Genomic DNA, 24,025 nt, shown 5'->3' on the forward strand with positions numbered 1-24,025 from the left:
TTTCAGCACCGCAGTGGCAGCTGAGCCAGCAAACCTCCTCACTCCCTCCCCAAAATCCCAGCAGCAAGGGGAATCCCCCCAGGTGTCCGGAGGGAGCAGCCCTCTGTGCTCAGCTCCTCGGTGTGCTCTTGTTAGACCACCCCCACCGCATTTAATTAGAGATATCACAGTCTGTTCTCCTGCAGAGAATGACTCGCAGGGTGCTCCCAGGGTTCATCTCAAACACGGAATTACCGGTGCAGCTTTTCACAGGGGCAGAATCGCTGCCGTGACCCGCGGGGAGAGAACGAGGCAGTGCGGGGCCAGCAGCCCCGGGGTAATTAGCACCAGCAACGGGAATGTTCTCCCGCAGGTTTGTTCCCCTAGGAATGTTCTTCCTGCCCTGGAAGCAGCCCCGGCACGGCGCTGAGCCTGGATGTGGGCTTGGGGACGTCAGGGCGTTGAGGAGACAGGTCTGCAGGACTTGTGGGGTGGAAGCGTGGAGGCACAAACCTGTTTTTTTTTTTCCAACCTTCTGCAGAAAATTAATTTTTTCTCCCAAATGCAGAAAAAAAAAAAGGAGGAAAAGCACAAATGAAAAGGGGGCTGTTGGGGGGGCTGCACCTACAGATCGTGTTTGCTGGGGTCTGCCCAGCACAGCCCAAACATTCCCTTCCAACACCAGCCATTCCGCCCCGTGAATCAAATATTCAGTATAATATTTAAATATAATTAATTCGTGTAATTTCAGCTTTTATACTATAGTAAAATATTCATTTTCAGACAGTATAAAGGTTGAGACTACATCCATCAAAAATTAGGGGGGGGAAAGGATAAAGCCTGAAATAAAATATTTCCTTCCCTGTGCGACACTGGATGTTGGAGAAGTGAAACAAGGGAGTCAAAGGGGTCTTTCACAGTTTCCTCCTGGCAGCTTTCGCCCCTGGATAGCAAAGGACTGGCATGGTGGAGCTCCCTGTGGGGCACTGCATGTGAGGGAGGACCCTTGGGAAGGACCTGGGTATTCCCAGTGCCAGGAGAGGGCCTCAGCAGCTCTGAAACTCACTGGGGAAGGAGAGTTCCTTTTCCTTTAGCAAGACCATCTCATGTGCAAGTGAAGCTGAAACCAATTTAGCTTTTATCCATGCACTAAATAAAATAAGATTTAAATAACATACCTAAAGCCAGTTCATATCCCCCAGCCTAGAAAATCCACGGGCTGGATTTGGGGTCCTTCTGGAGGAAGCAGAGTTGCTCCAGTGGCAGAAGTTTCTCCTGGTGACCCTGTTCCCCAAGAGTGTGGCTGCATCTCTGCCCACGGAGGAGGGTTTTGGTCTCCTTCCCACACAGCAGAGTCAGGGATGTTTGAGCCCGGATCTTTCCCACCTCCCAGAGGCTGGCTGTGGTCTGGGGATACAGGATGCCCAGGAAAAATTACTCCCATGCAACAGTTCAGCCAGACATTGGTGAGGAAGGGAGTGGGGAGGGAGCACAGTGGACAGACACACCCTCCTGTATCTCTGCTGTCTTACCTGGGACGTGCTGCTGTTTCTCTTCACCACCTCCAGCATGCCCAGTGCCACACTGGGGGCTTACTGGGAGTGTTTGGCCCATGCCCACAGTCGGTGCTGGCCCACAGGGGTTTGATTTGCCTGCAGACCTGTCCTGGTGCTGCCCCAGTGGTCGGTTCCCAGCTCAGCACTCTGCTGTGGGTGTGATTTGGGCAGGCTGGGGACCAAGGCCACCATCTGACCCCAGTGGCACCGTGCTGTGAGCTCTGCTGGAAGATATACGTGGGGCACAGTCCTCCAGCCTGGCTCACAACTCAAAAAGCACTTGGTGGAGGTAAATGGAGAGGGAAGAGTAATGATTCCAGCCCTAGGGGCAGTGCAAGCTATCTCTGGACTGAACCTGGGACAATTAATACCTCCAAGATAGGCCTAATGGATTGTTTGAGATTTGGGGCTGCAAAGTACAATCAAAAGCCAAGTGTTTGACTGTTGTTATAATTGCCACCAGGCTCCTTTTGAAGCCCCACGCAAAGAAATAGAGAGACCTGAGCCATCAATAATATCGCTGGAGGAGAAAATTGAAGGGATATCTGCCCAATTAAATAACCTACAGGGCTGGAATTGAGAATCAATGTGGCATGAACGATGAGGTGTGGACTGCTGCTGCTGAGCACTAAATCCACCACAGCCTCTGGTTTAACCCAAGGAGAGGGATGGGAGCGCTGCTGCAGCCAGGACTGCCCAGGCTTGGAGTGGCCACTGCAGGAGGCAGGAGGTGGCTGGAGAATGGCTTGGCATCATTATCCTGTGGGCTGGGACACAGTAAAGTCGTGGATCTTCAGAGCTCAGGTGGGAACATGGCAGAGGGCTGATGGTGTGGGGGGATACATGTAGGGATGGATCCGTGTTCCCAGGGAGCACTCAGGAGCTGTTGTGGATGCTAAAGAGGGACTACTGGGAGACTCTTCTGGATATTTTCCACCTTTGGGAAGTGGTGGTGAATTTGCTGAGAGGTCTGAGTGTTTGAAGTGGGCTTGTTGAAAATGAGAGAGGTAGGGAGGGGGAGAGAAGGGCAGGTGGCTCCTGGGATGGGGCTGAGGACACGGGGCTGCAGCTGAGGGACATCAGATGTCTGTTTGCAGGGAAAAGGTGGAGAATAGGAATAGGGTTTGAGGGAAGAACTGTGGACCTTTTTTCCTGCTCAAGGAAAACCAAAGTTTGATTGCTGGTGTCTGTGTGGGTTTTTCAGGACACATCACTGGCTGGCAACGCTGGGACAGTCCTGCCCAAACGTCACCCGAGCAGAGAGGGCCCTCTGTCTCCATGGAAGTGGGATTCCATCATCTGGGCACCTTTCCAGTGGGTATTAAGGGTGAGAAACATCTGCTCTGTGTAGCTTGTTCCTCCTTCTCCTCCTCCCACCTTCCCCAAGGTGTGCCCCACTGTGGCACAGGGGCCACGAAATCCAGCAAATCCTGGTGTGGGACAGTGGGCGGGGGCACGGCCGGATCCACGCTCGGCCCCTTTAATTTTTTACAAAGGAGAAATTAATTCTGCCTTTGCCCAAGTACCTGTCACTTTTAATTACTGTGTCTGATAGTGAAAATGACGAAGCAGCCAGGTCATTAGGCAAATTTTAATTAGAGGCTCAGATGCCCTTTTACTAATAAGATGCTACAGTTCCTTCCCGGTGTTCCCACTTTCCATTCATGGGGTCTTTCCAAGCTCATCTGAGGATGTGTTTGATCGATGGCTCAATGTCCAGAGGGAGATCAGTGACAGGAGGAGCCCCTCAGGGGTCTGTACTCGGACCAGCACTGTGTGATTTCACCAGTGACACAGACAGTGGGATCGAGGGCACCCTCAGCAGGTTTGCAGGTGGCACCAAGCTGAGCAGTGTGGTTGACACTCCTAAAGGACGGGATGCCATCCAGAGGGACCTGGACAAGCTCAAAAAGTGGATCCATGTGAACCCCATGAGGTTCAGCAAGGCCAAATGCAGGAGAAATACAGCCAGCGAGCTCTCCTGCTCACATCCCTGGCCAAGGAGAGGGGAAAAACAGGAAGGAGGAGGACAAGAACAGGCTCTTTTCTTCCATTCTTGGCTGGTGACAGGATCAAATCTCCTCTCCTGGTGTGACCAAGCCTCTGTGCCCTGCAGGTACACATGTTTTTATGCTGGGTAATTTCACAAGTGAGATCCATCCATTAAGCTGCCGGTCCCAGTCACTCCACCGGTGCAAAATAACCGACAAATGGGATTGTGACCTACTTATATTTTTTTTTTCCCCTGTCCATCCAACGCAGCTGGAGCCAGGCAGGGAGCAAGAAAGGGATGCAGGATGGTGGCTACAGTGAGTCTATGCCTGGATCCCATTTCCTTGGGGTGGGAGGCAGGAGAAGAGGGGGTGATGGGGCTTCTCCTCACTGCAGCCGTTCTGCAATTCCCTCGCTCCACCAAAATGCTCCAGGGAGGGAACCTGCTCTGGGAAGGGGGCTGATCCAGGGTGAAAGCCAGTAAAATCATCCACTTTCATGGCAGAACTTGCTGTGTCCAGTATAGAGGTGAATAATTTCCTGTAGCTGGGAGGGCATCCCTTTCAGCTGTGCATCCCAGGGATGCTCTGGTTGCTGTCCCAGCTGGATGGACCCATCCCTGAGTATGTGGGTTTGTGACCATGTGTGCCTCTACCATGCTGACTTTATTATTCCCATCACTTGACCACCCCCATGGATTTGCACACTGCTGGGAAATCCTCAGCAGGAACAGTTTTATTGACAGGAAAGGTGGTTTTCTCATAATGGAAACTTCCTGCAGGAAAGTGGTGCTTTCAATCAAACGTTGCTTGGGAGGGTGAAGGGAAGGGAAAATTGTGTCTTGGAGCTTTTTGGTAAAGTGAAAACATCCTTGTTTTCACACATCTGGAAGGGAAAGCTTCAATTTTTCACCTCTAAACGATTTTCATGCTGACATTTCTTTTATTCCATATAATCAGGCAGCTCTAAATATTAGAGTTTCGCCGCCAGAAGGAAACAGTTTGAGCGGCATCTCCCCGCCTTTCCCACCTTCCCTTCCCTTGCCTTTCCGCCCTTTAGGTGTTTGGAAATAGTGGAGTTTTCTCTCAGGCAGTAGAAATTTCAGTGCCTCCTTGCCTCTGGCACAGGCTGAGGGTATTTTCAGCCTCCTTGCACCCCAAAGAGCCACAAAACCTTGTTCCTTACCCAGCTCTTCCCACTCCTGTGAGCTCCTCAGCAGGAATCACGCTGAGGGGGACCCAGGTCTTCCCTCTTTGTGTGTGAGGATGTTCAGTGTCTGGAGACTTGGTGGTGGTGACCAGCAAAACAGGGGAGAGAAGATTTAGAAAGAAGATTATGCAAAGAAGTAGTGGCCCTTTTTTCCCCTTTCTCCTCATCTTGTGCAAATTACCCTATTATTCTGCTCCCTTAGGATGCCTGAGTGTCCTTATTTCTTCTTTTGAGCTAAAGTCATCCATGCATTAAATTAGTTCTCTGCCTAGAAATAGCTTGATTACTTTCTCCAAGCTGCAGTTAATGTGAGGTTCCCTGAGAGTTTCAAAAATAAAAACAGGGCAAAAAGGCAAGAGGGGAGCAAAAGGGGGGAGCAGGGGCAGGATGCAGCCTCCTGGAGCCAGCAGGAGATGGATTTGACTTGAGTGTGAGTTGCTGTGGTGGGCAGTGACTGTCACAAGCATGATGTGATTGGAGGGGTCCATCTCCATCCAAGGACATGTGGAATGGCTGGGGCTGGACTTGGAGGCCCATTCAATCCTACCCATCATCCTTCCCATGTTACTTTTCCTCATGGCTGGCCTTGAATTTCTTACCTTTTCTATGTTGTTGCTCTGTTGAACTCTGATGGAAGGGAAGGAGGGAGACCTAGGCAGGACACCCCATCCCAGCACTGAGGATGGGACAATTGAAAAAACTGTCAGAGCTTGGGAAGACCCAGGATCCCTCAGAATCCCAGGTTTTCTTCCCTACAGTAAGTCTACCCTCAGTGCCAGGCTCACCTACTCCCAAGGTGGGAGTCCACTGCAGAAGGCAGCATATTTGAATAACATTCTTAATGCATTTGCTGTACATAACATGACCCAGGAGCAGGCACGTGCTCCCATCCCAGCCAGGATCAGCTCTTTAGCCCCAGGAGCAGGACCGCAGAATGCCCTCCCACCTCCCCAAACTTGTCACCTCCGAGCCTGTTCCCTCTCTGCTGGGGCAGCCAAGCTCCCCATCCCTCCTCCACCCACAAAGCACAGCAGTTTATCTCCCTCACATCCCTCCTTTTAGTCCACAACCAGCAGGGAAGGTGAATGCTCAGCCCTGCTCCTCTCTGAGCTCGGCATCCCCGGAGCCTCCGGGCTGGCACAGCACAACTCCTGTGGCTCCCACCGGCTCCAGGCTCCCTGCTGGGCATCAGGATCATCCCTGACTCTTCCTCCCCGCTGTAACACACTCTGTTCCCCTATTAACCGTGGCCGTTTTTCTTCTCCTCGCCCTCGTTTCCTTTTCCAAGGAGACAGCCGGGGCCGAGGGGGCTGTGAATCTCCGATAATGGCCTCAGAAAATGTCCTGTGCTATTTCGTGCTCCTTCCTTTGTATTGCCTTGACATTTGTCTTAGGTTTTGGTTTTTTTTTTTCCTTTTCCCTTAATTCCCCTGACTGTTGGGCAGGTGTCTGCTCCCAGCAGTTTGCAGGAGCCCCAAGAGCTGTTCCCTGAATGTCAGCTGCTAATTCAGGGCCAATTATCCCTCCTTTCCCACTGCGTTTTGCTGTATCCTTTGCAGAACTACACCTGCAGACATGGGGCTTCATTTCTTTCTCCTCCCTCCCAGTTGCTTGGCTCCCCACAGGTTCCTCCAAAACCCCCCTAATGGCTTTTACTGATTGCTGGGAGTAATCTGAAGAGCACCAGCAAATCCACAGTGAAGGTGTGTGGCTGTCGTCCTCTCCCAGGGCCTGCACTGCATCCCACTGGTGCTCCTCCTCCTCTCTGGGAGCAGACCAGTTTTTCCCAGCAGCTGGAGTGTTGCTGGAGCGATCCCAGCGTGTGACTGTCCCTCATACAGCCACTAAAGGAATAATTTGTGATTACCAGAGCTCAGCCCAGCCAGCAGCCAAGCAATCAATCCCCATTCCGTGGCCTCCTTCCCGCTCTCCCAAGCAGTGACAAATGGAGCAGGGCATCGGCTCGGGTGGAGCAGGGTCAGCAGGAGGAATAATCCCCTCTTTTCCAGGTGAGATGGGAGGGGTGGTTTTCCTGCTGGGCAGCTCCCAGTGGAAGTGAGGAGAGGGTCCTCACTGCAGCCACGAAGCAGATCCTGGTGGAGATGGATCAGCAAATGATGCTTTGGGGATTCCCAAGGTGGGGAAAGGGGTCCCCAGCCAGCAGGGGGGTCAGTGTAGCATTGCTGGGGTCCAGAGAGTGGCTGTGCTCTCTCCCCAGCTTCCAGGGCAGCTGTGGGATGAGCCTCTACAAAGCTCTCCAAACGTTTGGAGGGAGCCAGGTGAGCCTGAGGTCTTCTCCATGGTCTCTGTGGGAGAGCAGCCACATCTGGAGGGGGTTTTGCACCATCCAGCCTGCCCTTCCCTTGTGAATTTACTCTCAGAGAGAGTCTCTCCTGGAGTTAAAATTTACTCCCCAGCTCACTTTGTCCAAGGCACACAAGAGCTCCTTGCTGTGGATGAGGAGGTGGGAGGGTGAGCTCTCCAAACTGGGATACACCAGCTCAGAAAACATCCCTGGGCTGGTCCCAGCCCCTTCCCCAATTGCTGGAAGAGAGATAAACTGCTTCAGGAAAATTCTGTCCTTGCTAAAAGATGGAATGATGCTTGTGTGTCACTACAGCTCTCCTCTTGTCTTCCTTTAATTAAAAAGAAAATGTCTCCCTCCAAAGTCATTAATTACTAATGACAGAATTAGAACCAGTAAAGAGGGAAAGGAGGAATAAGATGAAAAAGAAAGAGAAGAGACAGAAAAAGACAAAACAAACCCAGTGCCCAAAAAGCCCACTGGCAGTTTGAGACATTTGAGGCTTGTGAGAAATTAAGGAAATAATTGCTTGATAGGAACTTAATTCTCCTTCCTGCTGGGCCCACACACGATGGGCAGCGTGCGGGTGGAAACCACCTTCCCTGTGTTTCTCACTCCCATCAGAGGAAGCAGAGAAGTCATGTAATGTCATGCAATCTGATTTTCCTGCTTGCAGGCAGATCCCGAGGCAGTGCTGCACATTAGGCTCCTTTTCCTGCAGTCTGCCAACCTTCCATGCAGAAAACCTGGATTTAGCGCCGTAATCCCCACAGTCACACTTTTCCACGTCTACCTTGCCAGCATCTCTCATGGCCTCACCCCCACTTTTCCCCCTCCAGCCATCCCAACTCCCCAGACAAAGTCACAGCCCTTCCCTCCTGCCCTGTCCCATGTTCTGCTGGTGCCAGGGATGGAGCAGAGCTGCGAGCCGAGGACAAGCAGGGACAACTCTCCATGTCCAAGTTTAAAGCTCCTTGGCTTCGAAAGGCCAACTTAAATTGCTTGAAGACTCTCTGAAAAATAGATTAAGGACTTGGGAAGAGGGAAGCCCAGCAGAGCTGCTGGCTGCCTGCTGAGTGCTTATTATTTTTGTCAGCTGAGTGTTTTAACTCGATAATCTCAGATTGAAATGGGTTTCTGGAGGGGAGGGAGCAGCGGGAGCTGGGGCGGCTGCTCCCGCGGGAGTCTGGATTAGGGAAGGAGAAAGTTCCAGCCTCTCTTTGGATGGTGAAAAGCAATCTCTGACCTGGAGGTGGGATGGGGTTGCAGTCCTGGGTTTGGCAGAGGAACAGGATCTCCAGGCTCCCCACCTTCTCCTCCATCCTGGCCATCCCTGGTCCTCGGGAAGGACCCAAAGCTGGGCTTTGTGTCCCTGTATGGGATGAGGCCTATGGCAGTTCCTCTCCTCTGGGGCCCATGAGGGACAACAGGGTTTCTGTTTCTCCTGCACTAAATCCCCTGCCAGTGGTGGTTTAAGCTGTGCTTTTCAGGGGGGAGATCCCACCCACACATCTCTGTCCTCTGATTTCTTACACACCAAGTGTTCACAGCCCCAACACCCGAGGTGCTGCCTGGTGACGAAGGAGAGGGAGGGTTCATCCTTGCCATTCTCCAGGTGCCCTGCCTTGCAGGCCACCAAACTGGTTGGCACCACGCTCCTCTCATCAGGAGGTTGCAAAGGTGTCACCCTGCTCTTGCTCCAGGTTCTTAGGGCAAATTAGCTCCAATTCTTAGGGCAAAGCCAAGCCCTTTTCCCTGTCCAGTGTCACCCTCGGATAGCAAAATTTGGTCAGCATTAGTCATGGAGGTCCCAGTGAAGGTCTCTGTGCCCAGTCAAAGCCCAGCTGGTTTTCTACTGGAACGTGCTCTCTCACCAATTCTCGGTGACTTTTTTCTTCTGGATCTATAAGGCATGTGCAAAGAAAAGCAATGAAAGGCAGAAAAATGGGAAGGAAAATCCAAGGTTTTTTGACAGTTCAGTCCCCCTCGAGGCCACGGCAAGCAGAGATGGGGAGGGAGAAGAGCTACTAATACATCGTTTTGTCTTCAAGCAATTATGTGAAAATGAGTTAATAACAGGGTCACAGAAGCCATAACCATTAATTAATCCCCAGCAAGAGCCGAAAAGATGAATTATTTCCTGCAGTAAACAAACGTAACAGCGAGGGAAGGATGGAGCTCCCGCCGGATTGCCACAGCCCGCACCAGCAGCTGCTCCAGAGCTCCCTGGGATGGCCAGTTTGCCCCCTCAGACCCCAGCCCAGCCACTTCCATCCCTGCCAAACCCCAGCCCGTTGTGGGGAACAGCTTTCCTGGCAAACCACTGCCCTTGGAGAGGGGAGCAGGGGAATGACCACAAGTACAGATGTTCGGCCGCTGCTGCAAAAGGTGGAGGGCAAAGGCACCATGTCCTGCTCCCTCCTGGTGCTGTGGGCTGGGCTGCTGATCCCAGTGTTTGGAGCAGGGGTAGGACACTGGGTGGGCAGTGGTGCAGAGTTCCAGGGGCTATCCTTGCTTTCCCTAATCCAGATGAATTAGTTTTGGCTACAAACCAATAAAACTCTCCACTGGATGGTCTCAGCAGATGGGAAGAGCCACGGAGGTGTCACCTGCTGCTGGTGTGTCCCTGCCCTCCTGTGACACCCCAGAGGGGTTCACTGCCTGCAGGCTCTGCTCCTGCATGGTTATACTGGGAGGGGGAGGGATGGCACAGAGGGATGGATGGACAGGAGGGACTGCATTATCTGTTTAATACCTATTTTTTGCCTTATTGCCATTTTAATAACTCTCTGCTCTTGTATTTGGAGCCGTTTTAGAAAGATCCTGTTAAATCCCAAATGCAGACAGATCCAGCAGTGAAATGGCTCTAAAGCCAGCCCAGGACAAATGAAACTTTGCTGTAAATCCAGGTGTCTCCCTGAAAACTGTCCTTCTTTTCTATTATTTTTTTTCTTTTTATCTTTTTGGTTTTGCCTTTCTTTGGTACTTCCCCTCATTTCCCCACATGAAGCAGTTAGTCACTGGCCCTTTTGGAAAGGGTGAGAAACCCTCTGAAAATCATCTTGTGGCAAACTCTTCCTCTAAACTCAAACCACCCCAGTTCAAAAAAAACCTGTGATTTGCTTTAGGCTGTGTGGGTTGGCTGCGTGCACACGATTCAATTAGTTTAAACCCAGCCTCTATTTATTTAGCTAAATGGAATAGGAATAATGCTAAAACCAAACTGAAATCATCCAAATTCCTCCTGGGCTGCCAGAGATTGTTCAGGGCAGGCACGAAACTCTCCTCGCCGCGTCTCATCACCCCTGCTTTGCATTCCTTTGTTGAGCCTCTGCTCTCCCCGGTGCTGTGGGCAGCTCATCCCAAGGGAGACAGACCCTCAAAGCCCGATGGAGAACAGACACACGGCATCGTGACTGCAATCCCAACAAAGCAGCTGAAGGAAGCTGGGAAGGACATTCCCTTCCAGAGCACTGGAAAGGCGCCGTGTCCGCTGGGAGCCTGCCCCGACCTTTGCAGGGTAGGAACAGCCACTGGGGATGCTCCTTGTTAAGGTGTTGCACCCAAGGGTGGCCCCTCCTGTGGGACTTCCCTGGTGGCATCTTGCAGGTCCAGGTGACATCCAAGCACAGCCCCAGCCTGAGTGACTGCCCTGTCCCCAGCTGGATCACCAGGACAAGGTCTAAGTCTTGTCCCTTGTCCCTGCAGCCACTCCTTGCTGCAGACTCTCCAGCTTCATCCCCCCCCTCACCCTCCCCTCCTCATTTTGGGTTTCTGTAGCAGCAAAGCTGAGCTCAGCTGGTCTCTGTCCTTTGGTGTCAACCCCAAACAGCAATTCCTCCAAGGTGTGGGGTGTCTGGTGAAAGGAAGAAACCAAAAAGCCCATCATAAAATACATCACTGCACATCAGTGGGAAAGGGGTTTTTTATATACTCCCTCCTCAACAAACATAATTTTGAGGCCTAGCTACCATTTTTTTCTTTAATATCATACAATTAAAAAAAAAAAATAAGTCCATTACAAGGAGGTAAAAACATTTCCACAAAAAAAACCCCAACAAAACCCAAATATTTTTCACTTAAAAATTATCCAAAGGAAGTTGACTGTCCTGAAGTGAAATATCCTCTTTTGAAAGCAATGAATGAAACATCTCAGCGTTTCTGGGTGTCTCCAGCCAGACTGAGCCCCCCTGGTTGTCCCTTTGCTGGGTATCACCATTATGGTGTTCAGTACTGGACTGAGTGACTCTCCCATTGACACTGATTGAACCATCACTGGTCAACTCCAAATCATTGCTGGTATTTCCTCCTGAACAGCTGCACAGGAGTAAACGTGGAGCCCAGACGAACATTCCTGGACTCAAAGTGTAACACCTGAAACGCCACCCACGTGTTCATACTCAGAGAGCAAAAACTAACTTCAGACAGAGACAGACATAAGATAAGGGAGCCTGTGAGAGTGCCCATCAAGCTGTGTGCTCAATCAAACATTGCCAGGAGAGCAGGAGCATTTAGCTGAAATTTCTCATCTCATTTATTTGATAACTGACCTTTACAAAATTTGCCAAATCTCCCACAGCCCGAGTACCACTCAGCAGTGTTTATTCTCCTGCTGCCGGCTCCCTGTTCCTAATGATCATTCTCTTCACAGCCATGCTAACCTTTGACAAGAGCACTTCAGGAGCCTTGTCAGCCGCCGGGAAGGTTGTCCAATGGCCCTGTAGGTAAACAAAAGGATCAGGAGGAGAAATTTCCCTGTGAAATAGGGAGTTTTGCACAAGAGCCGGCCGTGGCGGTGGCTCGGATGGGAAGAGCTGGGCTGGAAGAAGCAGCAAAGTGTGGGCTGAAGAAGGTGCTGCTGGCTGGTGGTTCCTTGGTGATTCACACCAAGGGGGATAAATGAATCATTTCCCCAACCCCAGCAACTGAGTGGTCAGAGAGCGAAGGGAACAAAATTCCTCCTTCGCTTGGGTGAGGGGTGAGGATGGGGCTGCCTCTTCAGTAGTCCCCCTTCAGGATTATTGGAGTGGTGCCTGGGGATCCAACCCTGATTCACCTGTGCTGAGACCCCAGTGAAAGCCAAAAAAACCCCACAGAGGCTCAGGGAAGTTTCCAGGTCTGCCTGAGGCTGCAGCACCTGGGAGCAGTGGGGTAGAGAAATCCTTGGGCTGTGGGGAGACCGTGGGGTGGTGGGGCAAGGGGGTGTCACCCAAACAAGGTGCCATTCCTGCCAGGGAGCAATAATCCCCTGCTGGAAAAGGGGAGAAGGTTGGGATATAGAAACCCAGCAAGCAGGAGAGCAGAAGGGAGGCCAGACAGCTCCACACTTTAAAAGAGAGAGAGAGAGACAAAATGAGCCTTTGCGATATCCTCGCCCATTTACACACATAAAACTTTCTAAATGCTAAGCCAAATAAAGTCGTCTTATCGGTGTATTACCACTTAAAGCTCTTTCAGGCAGATTTAGAATGAATTAGTGCTTTTTTTAACTACAAATAGGAGCAAAGTGAAATTTCTTACTCCATCAGCCTGTGCAGCTTCTGCCTTTTAACCCTTGGATGGGAGAGCGGCGAGGACTGAGCGGGGTCAAGGCTGGGCCAAGGTCCCTCCTGGTACTGAGCTCTGGTGGGAAAGGTGCTGCTTCCCAGGGATCCTGGAGATTCTGGGACAGGTTTTCCTAAGGTGAATTGACTCCATACTGTCCTGATATCCCCCCTTTTACCCTGAATTATGCAGATTTTGGAGCACAGGTGGTGCCTTCACAAGGTGTCCCACCTTACCATCAGCAGGAGACTTGTTCCAGCAGTGGGAAAATGCCATTGTGGCTGTCCCTACAGCTCTGTGAGCAAAGGAGTTGCTGCCCAGGAAGGAAAGGGCTGGGACAGGAGCCAAGAGCTCAGGGAAGTAAATATCCCATCACTTTGCATTCCGGGCTCTCACAGCAAGAGATGTGGGATGATGGTGGAGAAGGAGAAGACACTGAGATGCTGCTCCTTTTGGAGACCAGCCCTCTGCGGGCTGGCTCCAGTCTCTGTGGGGTGTTGGCACCCAGGATACAGGAGGCTCAGAAGGGCTTGGAAATGACTCATCCAGTGGCCACCAACCAGCAGCTGTCCAGCACAGGTCCAACAATGCCGGTGCAGAGGTGACCTGGGCCGTTTGCCAAGGTGAAGATCCGAAGCCAAACCCGCCCCTGAAAGGTTCACCTTCAAGAGGGGCATCACTGGTGCCCTTCCAGAGTCCTGCAATTAACAAGGAGTCATTAGCAGAGCAGCTGTTGGGAAGGGCCTCCTGGGACCCAGCCTGAGAGAGCCATATGGTGCGGGAGGGATGGGTGGAGCAGCGATGTCGGAAGCCTGTCGGCATCTGCCAAGCCGGGGCGATGTGGGAGGCACCTCCTGCCACATGCCATGTGATGGATGGTGCCAGAGCAGGGCTGACATCTCCATTTGCTCCCCTTCCTCGTGTAACTCTTGGAAATCTTGGTGCACTGGGTTGGAGCCGTGAGTCTCTCCCACGTGTGTGCTCCGGTGTCTCGTGGAGCTGGTGGGAAATTTGCCATGGAATGTTGCTTCAGTTTGGGATTTTCAGGTCGCTCTTTTGCACCACGTTGGTCTTCCACACTCTCGAGCAGACTGCAGTTCCCAGCACTGACTGAAAGGAGACTTTTCCCCTCGGTGAGGGATCAGCTTCTTTCTGATTCCTTTTCAGTACCTGCCAGGGTGGGAGGAAAAATCAAAATATGCTAAATCTCCAGCTGGGTCTGAAAGACCCTCTTCGATCCTTCACAACCCAACTTTGCAATCTGTTAACACCAACTCCACTATCTTATTCACATTGATTTTTGAGAGCTCCTGGGCCATCCTGCTGAATTCTGAAGCTGTCCAGCTCTCTTAAAAAAAAAAAAAAAAATCAATTTTTTTTTTTTTTTTAAAGAACACTTTCTTCACAAGGCAAAAGTCGACTCTTCGTGCTTGTCCTTTTCACACAAGGCAAGTGCAGCTCACTTTGAACAACCCCACAAAAGGCAGGAGTGATCCCACAGCCCTTCATCCCCTCCTTCCTCGGCTGCACCAAAGCAAATTAAAAAGCAATTTGCCAGTTCTCATTCATGACGGTCCAGCCAAGGGAAAGTACAAAGGCTGAGTTTCAACTCTCTGGCACGTGGAAGGAGGTGACACGTGGCTTTTCTTTGCCTTCAGTCTCTGTTTAAACAGAGCTTAAAGTTTAAAGCCCCGGCCATGAGCTGCTCCTGGCTGGTTGGATGCCACTGGAAATAGGAGAGCAGCAGCGGGAGGAGACCAGACAGACACCTTTTTGTGCCCATCAGGTGTAGGTTGGTACCCACCACTGGGATGTCTCAGCATCACCCTCATTCACAGTCCTCTCCCACAGCTCCTCTCAGCATCGTTCCCATCTCCACGTGGAGAGCACAAGACATCCCCTGTCCAGACCTCAGCCCTGAGCTGAGATGAGGCTGTTGCAAACTGCCATGCAAAAAAGTTCCATTTCCTCCCAGGAAACACAAACTTCAAAAGAAATTTTGTGCAAAAAAAAAAAATCTTTTTTCCCCTCTCCTGACTGCAGCCACAAAGTTGGATTTTATTGGTGATTTTAGGGAGGCTTTCTGTGGAAAAATTGTGCCATGGCTGGCTGTGTCCTTCCATAGACATGGGACGTGGCTCTTGAGGTCACTGAGTGTCTGGGGCATGATCCAGCTCCCAGACTCTCCGGGTGACCTTGTGTCTTGTCCCAGTGCCCCAGACTGGCTGCACTCAGGGTCTGCAGTGCCCCAGATCCCAGTTCCCTCTGAGCTGGCCCAACCATGGCTACCAGCAAAGGTCTCAGCTGCTCTCTGCTCTCCCACTCCGGGCCAGCCCCAGCCCCACCACAGCCCTGGGCACTCCCACCACCCAGCAGTGACCCTTTCTCCATCGATCACCATCACATTTCCTGCTCCCCTTTTCACCCCTCCCTGGATCAGAGCCATCAGAACAATTTCTCTGCACTTTCTTTGCAGCCCTGGGAGGCAAAATGTATTAAAAGCCATGACTGTACATCCAAACTGTTGTGTTTCTCGCTGTTGTTTGAAGAAAAAGGGATGGAGTTTGTAACTGTGATGAGTGAGTAGCAGTGAAAGAACCAAGTTAATAAATATGAGCAAAATGAGGGTCTGAGGGAGGTGATGGATCAAGGCTTTGCCTTGTCTGACAGCTCACAAACTCTCCAACAAGTCCTGTGTGCCACAGCATTGCAGGAGATGTGACTTTATTGCCCAAACCTCTGGCAGAGCCAGCTTTTCTTGGGAAAAAATATCCTTTTCACACAGCTCAAAGAAAACAGTAGGTTCACATCAGTCTGACCTGCTGCTTCCCCCCACCACCACCACTTCCAGTATATTATTTCTTCTGAAAAGTCATCATTTTTCCACTTGATCCACCAAGCTCTTTGTACAGGATTACAAGGTGATGGTACATCCAAGGCCCATTTCCAGCATCGCTGTTTGGGAAGCTTTCCCTGGCTAAAAGCCCGTTCCAGTTGGATGGTTCCTGTTGACAGAGACCTCTTGTCTTGGCCTTTCATGTTTGTGTCTTCCAAGGCACTTCCAGCAGGTGAAGGCCTTTTTCCTGGGATGTGCCTCTTTCCTTGAACAAAACCCAAGCCAAGAACTGGCTGACTCCTTGTTTTTTTCTACGCTGGTGGGGTGGCTTCAATGGCAAAGACCTTCCCTCCCTCCCAGCGTGGAGAAGGCTGTGCTCTCCATCTGTGTCCGTTCAAGAACCAACCAGGGAAGTTGGACAGGCAGAATTTTGGTTTGTGACTCTATAACCCACTGAGTTTTCCCACGCTGAAGCTGCTCCCAGTATCCACGTGCCCAAGTTTAAGTAGAAAGCATCTTTGGATCCTTTGAGTGTCAAACCTTCAGCTCAGCATCTCCATGCCTGAGACAGGACTCTCCCCCTGACACACAAAGACTCTCCCAGGCCAACCCTAACATTATGTGCCCTCAGTGCCAACATTTTACTTGCCGAGTCCCTTAATTTTTGCTTTTTTAGACTATTTCATCCTGTTTGACTCAAATATACAGTTTTTAGTTCATGGAGCAATGGCATTTGGTAGCAGACACCAATCTGACTGTGTGACTCATAGCCAGCAGCTCTTCCTCACCAAGGCTTGCACCTGCATCCAAGGAATCTCATCCCCGGATGATGGATCGGGATCCTGTTTGCTTCTTGTGGTCTTCCACAGTGCAGAGACTGGTGCTGGCATCAAAGTGGAATGGGAACAGTCCTCCCAGCAGCTGTTCTGGGACATGGAGGGGCTTCTTTTTCTCTTTGCATTGATTTGGAGCTGCAGATGGGCCCAGCTCAGAAAAACTGATGGGCTCAGAGCTCTGTGCCAGAGCCACCCTGAGCCCAGTACCTGAGCTCCAAGACACACCAGAAAGTTTCCTGCTCCAATTTTTTGCCTTCCTGGAGCTGATACAACCCAGGCTGTCTTTCCTGGGTCACCATTCATATCTTCTCATGTCCTAACTCTGCATCCTCCTGTGGCACAGAGCTGATCTCTTCCTCTGTACAGATCACTGAACGACTGAAAGGCAGATCAGTGGGAGATCAGCAGTTTTTTCTGGCCAAAAAAACCACCTAACTCATAGCCCTTTGCAGGAATGAACCTCAGCTCACCTCCCTGATGGACTTTCTGGTTGTTAGTAGAAGACCTGCCCTGACCACGAGCAGCCTGGGATCTCAGGGGAGTGACTTTGCTTTTCTCACCTTGGCACAGGACTGGCAGAGTTTGGGTGTTCCAGCTTGGAACAGTCTCTTGCAAGGAGCCCAGGGCAAGAGTGAGAGCCCAGCACAGCAGGAGGAGGTGGGTGAAGCACACAGGGTGCACTCAGGAGCCTTTTTCCCTTTTCCTTGCCCTAAAAGCCAGGCTGGGTCACTGCAAGGTTTATTAGAGATCCCAGTGAGCTCCTCCGGCTTTTTGGGCCCCGGCTGGGCCCGAGCGGGTGGGTGGTGACTGGAACAGATGCTCTGGAGTTGGGGATAGGATATTTCTGTCTTGTCTCAATTGCTTGGAAAGCCCTGTGGAAACCCTTGCCCTGATTTATTGCCCCACTGACACCTCTTGTCCCCACTGCTCCAGGAGGAGATCAGAGCCTGAAGCCAGAGACCATCGGTTCCTCTCTCAGCAGGGCTTAATTTTCCTAAAACAAAGGAGGGTTTCTCCTCTCCCCAGGCCCAGCTCAAACCCAAAACATGCCATAATTTGAAGGAAAAACCAAAATCTGTTGTTTCAATCACTGCATTCACGAGGAAAAACGGTCCTTTAAGTGCAAGGCTGAGCCTCACCTGCAGCCTCTCCCACAGGATGGGCTGGGGCAGGATCAGGCCCTGCTATAAAAGGGATCCCTGGGATTTTGGGGGGGGGGGGGGTGGTGTTGGCTCCTGGGAGGTGGTGAGTACATTTGGCACTGCAGTAGCAGAGCCCTATTTCTGTCAGCCTTCTGGCACCACAGAGGGGACAGGCTTTTTTAGGGGATGCGGGTGATGCTTCGCTCTCCTTTCAGATGAAGGGGGAGCTGCCAATTGCATGACTCAGGGTGGTTTAAGGAAAAGTGGAATGAAAACACGAGGGTGTTGGCTCCCACCTCCTGTCTCTCCTGCTGCCAGAGTTCATACAGCTGTTTCCTTTAGCTCAAAACTTGATGCTAAAAATACTTCTGAAAACTTGGGGGTGCTGGCATTCCAAACTGCCTTATTCTGAGCTTTTTCTATGTTTTTCTGATTTTTTTCTTCCCCTTAATTGCTTTCTCCCTGTGCAAAGAGGCTAACCAGGCGCTTCCCTGCTCTGTACCAGGGTTTTCCAGCAGCAGGGTTTGGGACAGGCCATTTGCTCCCCATGGGAGGTGTGGAGGGGCTGGCTGGAGGAGGAGGAGGAGGATGGGACCAGGAGGGACAGCAGTGATGAGCAGAGCCCAGCTGAGTCAGAGCTGGGGATGTGACCCCTGGGAGTGACCAGATTTACACCAGCCCCAGGCTGTTCTTGGTCCAGCAGTGAAATACTCCTCTTCTGCCACCCACTGCCTCCTCTCCACTGTCTGTGACACAGGAGCCATCCCTCCCTCCAGCCTGGAGCTGCTGAGGACAGGATGTTTGCCCTGGGCAGCTGGGGCATCCCAAGCCCTGGGAGGTGGGGAGAGGAGATGTGGGAGCAGCAGGATGCTCTCATGCTCCATTTATCCTTATTGCTACAGAGTGAGATCAGAGGCTGACTTTGAGGAAAGGCTGGATCTGAGACCGACCTGTTCAGGGTAGTTTTGCTTTACCTGCACAGAGCAACAGGGAAGTCAAGTAGGAATGTGGTGGCCTCTTCTCCACGTGATCCCTGGGAGAAACTGAGGGGCAAACAGCAGACAGATGCTCTGTGTGATCATGTCTCGCAGGGTCCCAAATCATCTCCTCGTGCTATGAAAGGAAAGAGTCCAGGTAACTGTAAAGAAGAGAAAAAACACCAGGAAAAGCCACTCTGCCTGGTGACTTTGTTTCTTTATTTTTTTCCCCCCATCCCTAGGGCCCTGCAGCACGGTGGGCCCTGAGCCTTGGGCAGCATCCAGCCCCAGCTCCTGCTCCTCAGAGCAGTCCCCACAACGTGATTCAAAGGCTCTCTGGCTGCCGAGATCCAGGTGCTATTGGACTTTATCTGCAATCAACCCCCGGGACACTGATCCCCAGCTGAGCAGAGAATTACTCCGAGCAGCCTTTCCTTTCAGATACGCAATTTTAACTTCCTCTTTCTTAATTTAATTCCATCACTCCTCCATTTCACCCCCGGGAAGCGATATCACATCCTGATATCCAGAGAGAATTTGCTTTGCTGTCTCTAATTTGGCTCCGCTATTAAGAGGCGAAGAAGAGGCGTCGGACGGGATCTTTGTTAGCCTCTCATTCCACCCCTCATTCCACACTTCCCAAAGCCCCGAGTCCGTGCTGGCGGCACGTTTAGGAGCTGCCGGTGCTGTGTCAGGAGGGGGCAGCCCCGTACCTGTGTCCCCATCCATCCCGGCTGTCCCAGCCCCTCCATCAGTTAATCCCTTAATGCGCTCTGCGGCGCTGCCGCCACGCTCCCATTTCCTGAGCGTTTCTCTTCCCCCCCCGGAGCTATTTTTACGAGGCCTTTGTTACTTCCTAATTGTCCAAACCACTTTTCCACATTTCTCTTGATAAAGGCAGATTTTTAAAAGCAGTTCAGCATCTCAGCCATTTTAGACTCATCATCTGCTTCATCCCTTTTATTGTTTAGCAAATGGCCTACTTTTGCTCGAACATTTTTATTCCCCCCCAAGAGAGGGTTGATTTTCCCCCCCCCTCCTTTTTTAACAGCTTTCTTCTACCTCTTAAATAATTCCTCTTACATTGATTCCTTCTGCCTTTATTTCATTATTTTATTCCCACCCATTCCTCTGCTGGGCCAGCCTCCATGGGCTCTGCCTCTCTCCCAGCTCTGAGACTTGGGTTTATTTATTTTATTTCCTTTTCCTTGAAAGCCTCTTGGGTTTGGGGGGTGGTTCATTGCACTTATCAAAGAAGGGGAGGTGCTGGGGCTGGGTTTCATCCACCCACAGTGATGTGCTGGGGAGCACAGGGGGGTGGTTGGCATCACAGTGGCCATACAGAGCAGATTGTTGTGGTTTTTACTTTTCCAGCCTTTTTTGGACAAAAAATATTCACATACAACCACTGTCCATGCACAGCTTCAACATTTCTCTGGTGCTTCCAGAAGAAACCAGTTCTTGGAGGAAAATCCCAACAGCCCCTTGGTCCCTCACCCCAGTAAAGAGGGAATTTGGTCCCAAAATGGAATTTTTGGAGCTGCCTGGGGACCACATGAGCAAATCATTTTCTATCAGAGGGAAGGGAATGGAAAGGAGACAAATCATTGCTGCAGAAGAGTGTTGTTTCCAAATATTGAAATAAGGGACATGAAGAGAAAGACTTTTAATCTTGGAGGCAAACAAAGCCTTTCCCTCCAGCTGAGGCAGGTGAGAAAAAACAATCCCTTTGGGAGATGATGCTGAATCCCACCCTGGTGCAATTCAGTCCTGGATCAATGGTTTGTGCAGGACTCACTTTGCTATAAACTGAACAGAAACAGGAGCTTTTGCATTTGCTGTTTAAGAGCTTTTTTTTTTCTTCTTTTTTAGAAGGGAAACAAAAGATGTCAGGAAGATTAAAGTTTAGGTTTGAAACAAGCCTTTCTATTAAATCTCCTGAGGATTCAAATTGCTGTTTCCTCAGCTGCAATAGCAACATTCATCTGGATTTTGGGCGTAACAAGTGATATTTTAAGATTAAAGGTATGTCCAGCACATCCCTGTGCCTGCCCAGAGCTAAGTGGAAATGGCAGGACAAGCACGTCGGTCCCCCCAAGCACACGGAGACCGTCTCTGGGCTGGGGAAAATTAGGGCACCACATACTGAGATGTCCTGGTGGAGGGTAAGGAGGGAGGGAAGGATCCAGCAGTGAGGGCTGTGCCTGCCCACAGGCTCCTTGTGTCCAGGTACAGCTCCTTCCTCCTCCCATCCACAGCTGGGAGTGTGGGACAGGAGGGGAGTGGGTGGCTGAGGAGGCTGCCAAGTGCACAACCATGTGGAGAATCCACACAGGAGAGCAACAGGGTGATGGCCCAAATGGGGAAAAGCTTCCTCTGCTGGGTTGTCCCAGCAGACCCCAGAGAACCAAATGCCAGCTGGGGTTTCCTTGCTGGTGCTGGTTAATGCCAATGCTGCCCGAGGCGTTTCCCCAGGGAATTGCTCTTAATTGCCTGGAGAGCCTCTGATGTCTGGTGAGGAAAACACTCACAGCGTGGCCTTTTCCTCAGCAGGGCCATTAATTATGTCTTTCACTCCTCTGTCAGGCTGTGGATCCTCACCAAGCCTGTCAGAACATAATTCTCTTCAGATTCCTATTATTACTGTCAAATTTGGTTCCAATTGCCTCTTAAGGTATAAAGTGACAAGGGAAGACACGCCGGCTGTCTCAGGCACAGGGAGGGTAATTGAATAAACCTCTTTTTCTCAGGAAACCAGGCTTGTGGAAACCAAAATACCCTTTTTTTGTTTGTTTCTTTCTCTGGAGCTCAGCACATTCAGCCTGGCATCGCTGAGGGACAAGCAGGGATGCAGCCTCCACGGCAGCTCTGCAGCCCACAGCAGCATCCAGGCATCACTCCCTGCAGGAATGCTTGCCATGGTCTTGGAGCACTGCTGAAAACCTGTCCCAGCAGAAGCCCACAGGGAAGGACCTGTCCTGGAGTCACGGGAAAAGCTCCTGAACAAAACCAAGCCCTGAATTCTCCGCTGAGCTGGAAGCACATGGTGAGCATCGCAGTGGGAGATGCCCTCTGCCTCGGGATTTCACACTGGGAGGTTAGAGGGGTTTAGCTATAGGATAATTCCTTCTTTTTCTCCTCCAAATAACGTCTGTGGGCTGCAGAGCTTGGTGCTTTAAGGGACTGGGAGCACCCCTACTTTGAGGGCTCAAAAACCAGTTAGTGGGACAACTCCATCCCTTCCTTTGGGTGCACCCATGTCCCTGCCTGTGTGCACTTTGGCACTTGCCAAAGAAAAATTTCTTTATAAGTTTAACCCCAGGGGAAGGGTGTCCATCCTTTTATCATCCTCATGTCTGTATGTGAGTGTCAGGGAGAGCAGGAGGCAGCTGGGGCCGGAGGAGGGATCCTGAGCAGCCAGATCAATCTCAGCTCTGCAGCAAACTAGAATAGAAGATTAAATGTTTTCTCCCCCTTTTTAATATGCCTTATGCCTTATTTATGACCCTCATTGAAGGCAGGGAGAGCACAGGAATGTGGGCAGAATAATGTACCAGGTAAAGGTGGGGGAAAGGAATTACATGTGGGAATAACTTCTTGCAGCAAAGCCAGGGCTGAGCTGGGTGAGTGGCACTGGGGACCCACAGGTCCAGGAGGACACCACATATGGGCTGCTCTGTTCCTGAGGAAGGACTAGTGAAACAACTGCAAGGAGAACTCTCCCTGAGTGCTTGGGGATCTTTGCTTTCCTCAGCCCATCCTCCCTGACTGGGTTTCAAGGCTGCAGCTGAGCAGATGGACAAGGGATCCAGTTGGGGTGAAGGTGCTGAGCTCCCCTCTGCTGACTGAGGATCCAGTCCTGAGCCCAGGGTGCAACTAATCTGAACTCCAGAATCCATTTCAAGGTAAAAACCAGAGGACTCTCTTCCTTTCAGAGCTCTTCACAGCTTGCAGAAGTTGTTTGTGCTGCTTGCCCCTGACACAGAAAGGCATGTGGGCAAAAATGAGCCCTTGCTTCCTCTGATGTGAAGTAACCAGGGAAGGAAAGCAATGAAATTAAATCATCCTCCTCCACAAAGCACCAGAATGCCAAAACCAGCCAAGATCCAGCTAAAAACTAGATCAGCAGTGGTTTGGTATCACAGTTTGCATGGCAGTACATGGGGCAGGCACCGTGTGGCAGCTCTACATGCACCAGTGTTTGGATGTGCCCTTGGTAACTGTGGGTGAGCACTGGGTTCACCATAAACCCACACCAAGGCACCACTCTTCACTTTAACGTGCCAAGAAGCTGGAAATCCAGAAATGCTGGAAATTGGGCTGCCAAGGTGCAGAAGCCCTGCAAGCAGAGCTCCATTGCCTCCGAGCAGATGCTGCTCATCCCACTACACCAGCACTCATCTGCTTCACAGATGTCCCTGACTAATGAGCAGCTACTTCGTACTTCTTCCCCTTGTGCTGTGGGTCATCCCAGGTCTGAGTGATTTAAAAATATTCAAGGACTGTGCAGCTCAGCACAAGTCAAAGGGTTTTGCTCTGCATTGGGAAACTCAGGTCCAGCAACTGACCAGGGGGTGGGTTTTGGGAGCCTTTTAAAGCCCTTTTTAAACCTGGGATGAAGCAGCAGTGTTGATGCACGGTATAACCCTCACGGTATAACCCTCACTTTTCCTCCAGCAAACTCCATCTCGGGGCTTTGGATGCTGCAGCAACAAGGCAAAGGATCCGTGCAGGGGGTGGTCTGAGAGTGCCCAACCTCGTCACACACAGGATGCTTCAGTGCCAACATCTGGTGTTTTTCAGAGGGACTCCGGAAGGGAAGGAGCATCCTGCCCCTGACATCTCCACTGAGCCATATTATTAGTTTTGGTGATTAAATCGAAGCCCATTTGCAGGTGACAATGCTGTAAAAATAAGTAGGTACCAGAGCCGACATTGTGAAAACGAGGCAGGAGCACAGAGCTCAGGCAGCATACATAATCCGTGGGGAAATAAGTGTGTGAATAATGAATGGGCACTGGAAAAATAAAATACATTATTGTGGTAAAGATAAGTCTATTAAAGACTCGCTGCAGAGCCTGCCTGATAGATTATTGAGTTCTTTGCCTCGGGCTGCAGCTCTTCTCTCCCCTCGGCTGTGTGCCCCCATCTGAGCATCCACCCAGAGTGGGCTTCCCAGGCACCCTGACTCACCTGGGACAGACACCTCAGACCTTTTTGGCCCCATTCCCTGCTCCCTGTAAGTGCCCTGCACTGGCTTTTAGCTGAGTCCAAGGGAATGGGAGCTGGGTGCAGCCGGGAGCGCAGCACCGCAGCGCTTCCTCCCTGAGTGTTGCTGGGGTTTCCATTTAATCCCACCACAAGCTCTGCCTCCACCCCTGCTCAGCCTCCCAGTGTGGGGATAATGTTGCACCAGCTTTGCTCAGGAGGGGGAAAGTCTCCTGCCTGCCAAACCCAGAGTTACTGTGCCCAGCTGCGGGAGGTAATGGGCTGCCAAAGCTCGGCCATCATCCCAGCTCTCCGTGTACCGACACCCTCTCTTTGTCTTTCCTTGCACCACCCACTGCACCTTCATCCCAGGCTGAACTGCCCTGAGATACCCAGAACCTGGCAAGAGCTGATGATGAGGGCTGGAGGGTCCCTGGGCCT

At 51.2% G+C, this 24,025-nt stretch overlaps 1 long non-coding RNA gene across 1 annotated transcript; it reads left to right on the top strand.

Moving 5' to 3' along the window:
- Positions 1-1,639: 1,639 nt before the first annotated feature.
- On the top strand, positions 1,640-23,439 carry LOC135425506 (uncharacterized). Its single transcript, XR_010435618.1, has 5 exons — positions 1,640-2,339; positions 2,740-2,862; positions 21,189-21,422; positions 22,131-22,281; positions 23,054-23,439. It is a non-coding gene; the product is annotated as an uncharacterized LOC135425506 (long non-coding RNA).
- The last annotated feature ends 586 nt before the right edge of the window (positions 23,440-24,025 follow it).

This window comes from Pseudopipra pipra, chromosome 21 (genome assembly GCF_036250125.1).
Source record: "Pseudopipra pipra isolate bDixPip1 chromosome 21, bDixPip1.hap1, whole genome shotgun sequence".
Taxonomy (NCBI): Eukaryota; Metazoa; Chordata; class Aves; order Passeriformes; family Pipridae; genus Pseudopipra; species Pseudopipra pipra.